Source organism: Rhinolophus hipposideros (genome assembly GCF_964194185.1).
Source record: "Rhinolophus hipposideros genome assembly, chromosome: X".
NCBI lineage: Eukaryota > Metazoa > Chordata > Mammalia > Chiroptera > Rhinolophidae > Rhinolophus > Rhinolophus hipposideros.
In genome coordinates this window covers 78070238-78079904 of record NC_138046.1, presented here as the reverse complement: position 1 = coordinate 78079904, position 9667 = coordinate 78070238, and the positions used below count along the sequence as shown (strand labels likewise).

General features: G+C 36.7%; 1 pseudogene across 1 annotated transcript; it reads left to right on the top strand.

Moving 5' to 3' along the window:
- Positions 1-1956: 1956 nt before the first annotated feature.
- LOC308495065 lies at positions 1957-2782 on the top strand (annotated as a pseudogene). The gene is made up of 2 exons: positions 1957-2012; positions 2171-2782. The product of its transcript is annotated as an uncharacterized misc_RNA (transcript).
- The last annotated feature ends 6885 nt before the right edge of the window (positions 2783-9667 follow it).

The window sequence follows — 9667 nt, the reverse complement described above, 5'->3', positions numbered from 1 at the left end:
AGGGAACTCTCATTCACTGTTAATAGGAATGTAAATTGGTGTAGCCAGTATGGAAAACAGTGTTGAAGTTCTTCAGAAAATTAAAAATAGAACTACCATATAATCCAGAAATTCCAGTTCTGGATATTTATCCAAAGGAAACAAAAACGCTAACTTTAAAAGATATCAGCGCCTCCATGCTCATCACAGCATTATTTACAATAGCCAAGACATGGAAACAACCTAAGTGTCTATCAATGGATGAATGGATAAAGGGTATGTATAAAGGGTATATGGATAAAGGGTATATGGATAAAGGGTATATGTATAAAGATTACATACACGAGGGGTGACAATTAAGTTCGCAAACTCATCCTAGAAAAAGTGCTATATACCTCATTGCTGAATATCACTATAGTCACCTTCGAAGTACTCCGCTTGAGAAGCTATGCATCGATGCCAGCTCCAACTAGTAAACTTGGTTAACTGTTTGTTCATTTGGTACAAATTCATAATAAATAATCCCTCTGGTATTGTTGCAACAAGTTTGCAAACTTAATTTTCCGACCTCATGTGTGTGTGTATGTAGTGTAGATATATATATACACACATACATACATATATATTCAAATATTCAAATACTAGTCAGCCATAATAAAGAAGGAAATCTTGTCGTGGACCCTGAGGGCATTATGCTAAGTGAGATAAATCAAACAGAGAAAGACAAATACTGTATGATCTCACTTATATTTAGAATCTTAAAAAAATAACTGAAGTTATAGATACAGTGAAAAATTGGTGGTTGCCAGAGGTGGGGAATAGGCAAAATAAGTGAAGGTGGTGAAAAGGTACAAACTTCCAGTATAAATAAATAAGTCCTGGGGATGTAATATACAACATAATGACTACAGTTAACAGTACTGTATTGTATATTTGAAAGTTACTAAGAGAGTACGCCTTAAAAGTTCTCACTATAATTAAAATATTTGTAACAAAGTAATCTTGGGAACAATGATGATTTTAAGCAGCTTTGGTATCAGGAGCACACTGCATACATGTCCCAGTGATGGAGCTATTAGTGGCAAATATAACCAAACATAGTTAATCTTAGCAGCCTAGAATTTTGAGATACTTATAAGGGGCATAAGATGTTTATGTAGCTTTCTTTTGAAGTAAAAGTTCCTTCACAATACCTCTCTTTAGGTTTTGTATTAACTCAGAATCCTCAATTTACCTTCTAGTATTTAACATGACAAATCACTAAGTGAAAGTTGACATTCAGTAACTCCTCACTAATATTTCCAACTAATTTAATGAGTGAGGTCAGAGAGGGACAGGGAGAGGGAGAGGGTTGGAGGGAGAGAAGATAGGGAGAGTGGGGGGGGAGAGATGCTATTTGAATTGTGCCTTCAATGTTTCACAAGGAGACTCAATACATCAATGATGTTTTGAATATCTACCTCATGTAAGGCTCATGCTAGTGATATGAAGTTAGACATTGTAGATGGCATAAAGCAGGATTCAGACAAGCAGAGAGGATGTTTCTGGAATACTATTTTTCAAATGTGAAGTATTCCAATGTAAAGAATTATTTTCAGGCTGTAGAATAACTAATTAGTAATTCTGACCAGTGCTTCTGCTTAGAGGAAGGAGGGACACTTCAATTTCAGATTTTCTTTCAATTTGTTTTTTTTCACATAAAGAAACTTTATTTTAAAACATTCCATCACTTTTTTTAGTGCATTAACTAAAAAGAAGAATCCTATCCTACCCTGTTCAAAGTTTTTTTTTTCTTGTGATATTATGTATACCCATCTTAGCAGGACAATTTCTTCTAGTTCTTTCTTAAGCTAAATAATCAAAAGAGTAAAATCAAACACGAAAAAGGACATCAATCTATGCATAGAAAACACTGAAATAGAAAACAGATTTTGCTTTTGCCATCAACTGCCACCATAAGTAATTCCATGTGGCAGAATGACCTACTATGAAACCAGGTTTAACCAGGAGAAAGCTATTAGCATGCTAGCTTGGTAAAACATTGAATTACTTGAACCAGACCACAGTGTTAAATAACTTTAAGTTTTTGTTTATATACAGTTTTATGTTATATTTCTACTATACTATACTACAGGAATCCTGCCCAATTTAGTGCTTTTACAAATCAAGATCATATGAAAGATTTCTGAAGGCACCTGGCATTCAAGTATATCCAGTATCTAGTCCTACCTTCTACAAACATCATCATCTGTCCGTTGGGGTTGTTTGCCAGTCTGTATGTAACACTGACACTGATGTCACCTTCTGTATCCAGAAAATCCACTGCAGTGTTTATTTGTAACATAGCTCAGGCAGCCTTTTTAGTTGGCTAAAGCATCTTTTATACCATTATTCAAGATGTGATAAAGAGAGAAATATCTTCTTTCAATCAACCTTGAGGCGGAATTTCCAGATTGCAAATATACATGTCAGTTCACTTTTACTCAGCTGTGTCAGTCTTGAGGCCTTTCTGATCATTTTTCTTCCAGTGGAAACACGCCACATAAGGACAGTTAGAAGTGCCAGGATGGCTTCTAAAATAGTCTGGATTACTGTAACTACTGAATGTTTTCTTTATCAGATGGAGTGCCTCAAAGACCTTGGCATCTCTTCTCTTAGCATTCACAAGCAAGTTTTGTTGTTGCTAAATTTCTGTTATGGAGCCACAAAGCTACTGAAATCACTTATTTACCCAATTGGACTACTTTTAAGGATCTTCAATGTGTATCCTTTTTATAAAATGTACTTCAGAGCATCATCTTGAAACAGCCTCTGACAGTTAACTGTATGCATCAACTTGGCCAGGCTATGTTACCCAGTTGCTTAGTCAAACACTAATTTAAATGTTGCTGTGAAAGTTATTTTGTAGATATGATTTACATTTATCATTAGTTGTCTTTAAGTAAAGGATCATCCTCAATAATGTTGGTGGACCTCCAATCAGTTGAAGATCTTAAGAACAAAAACTGATGTTTCTTGATGATGAAGAATTTCTGCCTCAAGACTGTAAGATCGAAATCCTGCTTGAATTTCCAGGCTGGTTGCTTGCTCTACAGAGTTTATAATCAAGACTGCAGCATTAATTCTTGTCTGAAATTCCTGTCTGCCCTACAAATTTTGGCTTCCCAGAAACCACAATCATGTAAGTCAATTATTTAAAAATGAAAATTAAAAAAATAATACAGATGGCCAATAGACATGAAAAGATGCTCAACATCACTAATCATCAGAGAAAGCAAGTAAAAACAACAATGAGATATCACCTCACATCAGTTAAAATGGCTATCATCAACAAGACAAATAATAACTAGTATTGGAGAGGCTCTGGAGAAAAAGGAACCCTCATACACTGTTGGTGGGAATGCAGATTGGTGCAGCTGCAATGGAAGACAGTGTGGAGATTCTTCAAAAAATTACGAATAGACTTAACATATGACCCAGAAATCTCTCTCCTGGTTATCTACCCCAAAAAATCTGAAAACATTTATCCATAAAGATATATGTGCTCTGGTGTTCATTGCAGCTTTATTTACAGTGGCTAAGATATGGAAAAAAAAGTGTCCTTCAATAGGAAATTGGATGAAGAAGATGATTATATAATATGTAATGGAATAATACTCTGCCATAAGAAAAGATGAAATAGTGCCATTTGTGACAACATGGATGGATCTTGAGATTATTATGTTAAGTGAAATAAGTCAGATAGAAAAAGTCGAGAACCACGTGACTTCATTGATATGTAGGATATAAAACTGAAAGCAACAAAGGAACAAGACAAACAAATGAAGTAACAAGAACTCATAGACACAAACAGTAGTTTAGTGGTTACCAGAGGGTAAAGGGGAGGGGTGGTAGAAGAGGGTAAAAGGGATCAAATATATGGTTATGGAAATAGAATTGACTCTGGGTGGTGAACACACAATGTGATATAGAGATGATGTATTACAGAATTGTACACTTGAAACCTATGTAATTTTACTAACCATTGTCACTCCAATAAATTTTAATTTAAAAAAATGTATGTAGCCTATTGGTTCTGTTTTCTTTTTTTCTTTGTTTTTCTCAGAAACCCTGACTGATACTGGTTTGGGTACTAAGTGTCACTCTGGAGAAATGAAATCTTAAAGATAAGTTTTATGATTTGGCAGGGACCAAGTGGTGGTGCTTAATTGCCAAAGACAAGGTGGCCAGGGTTGCCATAATGAATGTACAACAGAGTCAAAGCAGTAATCAGAATAATCTGACTCACAGAAAATCATAGCACTAGCTAGTTGATCATGGTGTCCCTAGTAGAGAAATAAGTGAGCAGTCTACTAAATTTTTATTTAATCTGCATAAGCAGAAGAGTTCTAAGGTCAAATAAACAGAAGTCTAATTGTTTTGAATTTTCAAAACAGAGAGTCTCAGTCTCTTAATTCTCAGACTGAAGCTAGTTTAACTACCTAGAATGGCTTGAATAAAGAGGAGGACAGGTCCTCTTGAGAAAGGAGACACTGTCAAAAAATATGCTGTTAATCTTCCTTTCAGCCTTCCCCAAGGAACCTATGGCTTTTACCAGGATGGTTGTATTGGGGGAAAAGAAACAATCAAATTTTGGGGGGATTACTGGACACTGGCTCTGAATTGCACTAATTCCAGGAGACCTAAAATGTCACTATAGTCCACCAGTCAGAGTGGAGGCTTATGGAGGTTAGGTGAGCAATGTAGTTTTAGCTCAGGTTCTCCTGACATTGGGTTCAGTGTGAATCACAGCACAGACCCTTATGATTTTGGAGCAAAGCCCTGTGATCCTCTGTAGATAATGACTCTCCTTTTGAGAAACAGCTATTGGCTTGCTACTGGGCCTTAGTAAAGACTGAACACTTAACCATGGACCACTAAATTACAAAGATAACTGAACCGCCCGTCATGAATTGGGTGTTGTCTGACCCATAAAGCCATAACATGGAGCATTCACAGGAATATTCTACCATCAGATGGACATGGCATATGTGAAATTGGGCTCAATCAAGCCCTGAGTCATAAGTTATGTGAGAAAGTAGCCCAAATTTCTGTGGTCCCCACTCTTGCTACACTACCTTCTCTCTATCAGTGTGTACCTATGGCCTCATGGGGAGTTCCCTATGATCAGTTGACAGAGGAAGAGAAGACTCAGGTATGCTTTACAGATGCTTCTGTATGATATGAAAGTGGACTACCCTATAGGGCACTACCTGAAAGTGGACATCCCTACAGGGCAGTGGTAAGGAAAAATCCTCCAAGTGGGCAAAACTTTGAGTAGTACATTGATTGTTCACTTTTCTTGGAAGGAGAAATGGCCAGACATGTGATTGTATACCAATTCATGGATTATGACCAGACGTTTGGCTGGTTGGTCAGGGACTTGGAAGGAACACAATTAGAAAATTGGAAACAAGGAGGTCTTGGCAAGAGGTACGTGGACAGACCTTTCTGAATGGGTGAAGAATGTGAAGATAGTTGTATTCCATGTGAATGCACACCAAAGAGTGACCTCAATAGAAGAGGAATTTTAATAATTAGGTGAATAAGTCAACCTAATTTGTGGGTACCAGTCAGCCTCTCACCCCAGCCAGTTCTGTCACTGTCATTGGGCTCATGAACAAAGTAATCATGGTAGCAGGGATGGAAGTTATGCATGGACTCAGAAACACAGACTTTCACTTACCAACAACCACTTGGCTACAATCTCTGCTGAGTGCCCAATTTCCCAGCAGCATAGATCAACACTGATTCCCCAAGATGGCATCATTACCTGGGGTGATCAGCCTAGTGGCAGGTTGATTATATGAGATTACTTCCATCATGGAAGGAGCAGAAAAATGTCCTTACTGGAATAGACATTTACTCTGGGTATGGATTTTCCTTCCCTGCGCACAATGCTTCTGCCAAAATTACCATCTGTGAACTTATAGAATGCCTTATCTTCAAACATGATATCTTGTAAAGCATTACTTCTGATCAAGGAATTACTTCATAGCAATAGACGCATATTCATGGAATTCTCATCATTTTCCTATCAACTTGAAGCAGATAGCTTGATAGAATGGTAGAATAACTTTTTAAAGACTCAGTTACTGTGCTAGTTAGGTGGCAATATCTTGCAGGGCTGGGGCAAAGTTCTCCCAAAGGCTTTATATGCTGTATATCAACATCCAATATTTGATGCTGTTTCTCCCATAGCCAAAATTTATGGATCCAGGAAATGAGGGGTAGAAATGGGAGTGGTAACATTTACTATGACCCTTAGTGATCCACTGACAAAAATTTTGCTTTATGTCCACTAGTCTAGAGATTTTAGTTCCAAAATGAGGAATTGTTCCACTAGGAAACATACCAATGATTATACTGAACAGAAGTTAAGACTGCCACATGGCCACGTTGGGCTACTTATGCCTCTGAATCAATGGGCAAAGAGGTATCTATGATGTGAGAGTCACTATTCAGGCATTATGGTAGCAGTGATCAAGATGAACTTATGAACTGTGCCCAGGATAGCTCCTAAAAATGTATGAGTAGATAAGATGTGTGAAAAAAGTAATGAACTATGTGATAAGTGACCCATAATCTAGCAAAGGCTTACAAAAGTAAAAAAACATTTTGCACTGGGTTGGTTGCAAAAACCTGGCTGTGTAAGTGGGACTTTAATTGTATCATGAATATTAAGATTTTTACGAACTACCCAAACCCTGAATTCCAGACTAATGGACAAGCTCAATTTAGCCTAGACATGAGTGTGTGGATGTTTATTATTTTTCATAAACAGTGGTACCTCGGTTTTCTAACGTAATCCATTCCAGAAGACTGTTCGAGTTCTGAAACATTCGAAAACAGCTGACAGTTAGGCCTCAGGATTTTGCACTCAGCGGAAGCAGTGTGACATGTTCGACTTCTGAGGAGTGTTCGAAAATGGAAGCATTTACTTCTGGGTTTACGGTGTTCGTAAACCGAAATGTTCGTCAACGGAGATGTTCGAAAACCGAGGTACCACTGTATGTTTTGCATAGTTCAGGGGAATTTGGCTCTCTCTAATATCAAGTATAATCATATTGGTGACTGAATGTTGAGGTGTGATAAGCATATACACAAAGCATAATACATATGTAGGTATATGTTTTTGGTACTCTTTCATCAATTATCTGTATATCATGTAGTGAATCAGAGTAGGAGAATTTGTCCATGTTTTGGGTTAAAGGACCTATCATAGTGATTAAAGGACTGTGACCAAATTCACGATCAGGAACATTTCTGTAATTGCCATTTTGTGTCACAACTTTGAAATCAAGCACAAGGAATCTTTGAGGTTGGAAAGGAGGAAAAAGGATACGAGAGTACAGACAAGTATAGGCAGAGTGTATACTGTAGGATTTAGATTTAAAATTTTCTAGGAAAAGAAATAAGACAGGACTTGAGCTAGAAGGAGAGGGGGATTAAAACAGGCATCTTGGAAACAAGAGTCAATTTTAGTGGTATTTTTCCAGTATCTTTATTTCCTTCCTTGATTATCTCCCTTAAATGACCCTGCAAGTTTGCAAAATCTACCTTTCCTTGTTCCTCCATTTTTTCCTCTCTTGGTCCCTGTGGAGTATGGGAATGAAGTACCAGAACTGATCACAGCCAACAGACCTAGGTAGTTTTTACCTTATGATGTTTTCATTCTTTACAAATCGAAGAAAGGAACTGGAAACCTCCCTGTAATACCCCCAAAGATGCTCTGCTTAATCCAGGCAATTGCTTTCTTTGTGTGGCTTAATGACCAAAGTAATCTCTGATTCTATTCTTTAGACTACTTCTATTCTTTAGGTCTATTCTTTCTCAAAAATGCAAATGTGTTTAAAAGTCTTATTCACTGAATGGAAAAGTAAAGTTAGGGATTTGTCATGATTTTCCCCATCATTTTGGACACAAGAGAAATCTACTTTGCCAGGAATACTGACCCAGTGCTTGCCAATACCAGGGCTACTGCCAACAGGGCAGGAAGACATAAAGCTTAACTAAGAGCTTAAAATTAACCAGGAGAACCAGGGAAAAACTCAGCTGCCAAATGGTTCTTCATTTTCAACAGAAAGGAAGGTTGCCAAAAAGAATGATTTATGAGCTAAATATGCAGAAAAGACGAATGGAGCAGGAAAAGTATGTGATTTTCAGTACCAAAGACTGAGTATTTTTTCTAATTCTGAGGAGAGATAGACTTATTTTTGCCCTTTCAGTTAGGAAAGACAGAAGGTCACAATGGCCTCAGCCTCTATGGAAATCAATTCGACATAAACCCATTTTTTTAGGAATTGGCAAAAAAATATTTGATTGTGTGTTTAGATCCATTATAAATACTCAATTACATAAGTAAACATTATATATTTATTTTTTAGTGTGCCTTTTATTTTATTTTTTATTACATTTATTAGAATGACTTTGGTTATAAGTTTCAAGTGTACAGTTCTATACAGACATCATCTGTATGTTGCATCGTGTGCTCACCACCCAGTCTAGTCTCCCTCCTTTACCATACAATGGACTCCCTTTACCTTCTTCATCCTCCATGCACCCCCTTCCCCTCTGATAACCTTCATACTGTTGTCTTTGTCTATGAGTTTGTTTTTTGTTTGTTTATTACTTTCTGTTTTATATCCTACAGATGAGTGAAACCATATGGTTCTTGTCCTTTTCCATCTGACTTATTTTGCTTAGCATGATACTCTCAAGATTCATCCATGGCAATATTTCATCCTTTTTTATCTCTGAGTAGTATTCTGTTGTACATATGTACCACATTTTCTTTATCTAATTGTCCATAATAGGATACTTAGGTTGTTTTCATGTCCTGGCTACCATGAATAATTCTTCAATGAACATAGGGGTACATATGTCTTTTTTATATACATTTTTTATTAAATTTATTGGGGTGACAATTGTTAGTAAATTTACATAGATTGCAGGTGTACAATTCTGTATTACATCATCTATAAATCTCATTGTGTGTTCACCACCCAGAGTCAGTTCTCCTTCCATCACCATATATTTGATCCCCCTTACCCTCATCTCACACGCCCACCCCCCTTACCCTCTGGTAACCACTAAACTATTGTCTGTGTCTATGAGTATATATGTCTTTATGAATAAATGTTTTCAAAATTGGGGAGTAGATATCCAGAAAAGGGATTTCTAGGTAATATGGTAGCTCTATTCTTAATTTTTTGGGGAACCTCCATACTGTTTTCCATAGTGGCTGTACCAGTATACATTCTCACTGGCAATGTATGAGGGTTTCTTTTTCTCCACATCCTCTCCAACATTTGTTATTTCTTGTCTTATTGATGATAGCCATTCTAATATGTTTGAGATGGTATCTCATTGTGGTTTTGATATGCATTTCCATTTCTGTATGTCTTATTTAGGAAAAAAATGTCTGTTCAGGGCCTCTGTCCATTTTTTAATGGATTGGTTTGTTTTTGTTGTTGTTGTTAAGTTGCATGAGTTCTTTATATATTTTAAATATTAGCTCCTTATCAGAGGTATTGTTTGCAAATATCTTCTTCCTTTCAGTTGGCTGCCTTTTTATTTTGTTGATAATTTCTTTTGCTATGCAGAAGTTTTTTAGTTTGATATAGTCCCATTCATTTATTTTTGTTTT